The sequence below is a fragment of the Poromitra crassiceps genome (assembly GCF_964638095.1).
Source record: "Poromitra crassiceps genome assembly, chromosome: 16".
Classification (NCBI taxonomy): Eukaryota; Metazoa; Chordata; class Actinopteri; order Beryciformes; family Melamphaidae; genus Poromitra; species Poromitra crassiceps.
Genome location: NC_139645.1, coordinates 835,001 through 836,000, shown reverse-complemented (window position 1 = coordinate 836,000; position 1,000 = coordinate 835,001). Strand labels below are relative to the sequence as shown.

The following is a 1,000-nucleotide window of genomic DNA, read 5'->3' as shown; positions in this document are numbered from 1 at the left end:
CTCTCTGCCTGGCCTGTAGGCCTACAGTAGGCTACCATCCTCTATCAGGCTTTGGATCTACAGTACCATCCTCTATCAGGCTTTGGATCTCCTGACTCCTCTCTGCCTGGCCTGTAGGCCTACAGTACCATCCTCTATCAGGCTTTGGATCTCCTGACTCCTCTCTGCCTGGCCTGTAGGCCTACAGTACCATCCTCTATCAGGCTTTGGATCTCCTGACTCACAAATGACACTTGGAAGTCATGAATTTCAATTTGGCTGTTGCATGTTTAAAGGGACAGCTCACCCTAAAATCCAAAATACATATATTCCCTCTCACCTGTAGTGCTATTTATCCATCTATATCGTTTTGTGTTAGTTGCCTGAGTTTTGGAGATATCGGCTGCAGAGTTTTTGCCTTCTCTCCAATACAATGGAACTGGATGGCCCTCGGCTTGTAGTCCTCAACATGCAAAAGAAATACATTTGATCAACTCAACAGCAATGGCTGGGTTTCCCAACAAAGAAGCTTCTTAAGGAGTTAAGAAGCTTCTTAAGGAGTTAAGAAGGCTCCAAAGTGTTTCCCAAACGCCTTCTTAACAGCCTTCTTAACACATCGCTAAAGAAGGCTCTTAAGAAGCATCTTAACTGGAGCTGTCCACCATCTCGATGTGAGAGGTCCTCTGTGGCCCACTAGATGGCACTCTGAGCCCACCCGTGGGCCACGACCCAGTGGTTGAGAAACACTGTTGTAGAATAACCTATCGTGGTCATGTTAAACAAGAACTTCTTCTATTAAACATTATTTATTTCAGACATGGACTGCAGTTCAAATTGCTTTATATACACAGCATCCAACAAAATAGCGAGAAACTCTACAGAATTTAAGCGACCTTGGGTTCTGTGAAAGGTGCTATATAAATCCACAACATTCTTATTATAAAAGGAATCCATTCTGATTAGAGGAATATAGCCTACGGTAAAACATTTAAAACACAAGTAACCATACATACAGGGGAGA

General features: G+C 43.4%; 1 protein-coding gene across 1 annotated transcript in view; it reads left to right on the top strand.

The window, feature by feature from the left end:
* Nucleotides 1–1,000, top strand: part of LOC310791385 (vascular endothelial growth factor D-like) — a 16,301-nt gene that overhangs the window by 490 nt on the left and 14,811 nt on the right. The window lies entirely within an intron of this gene.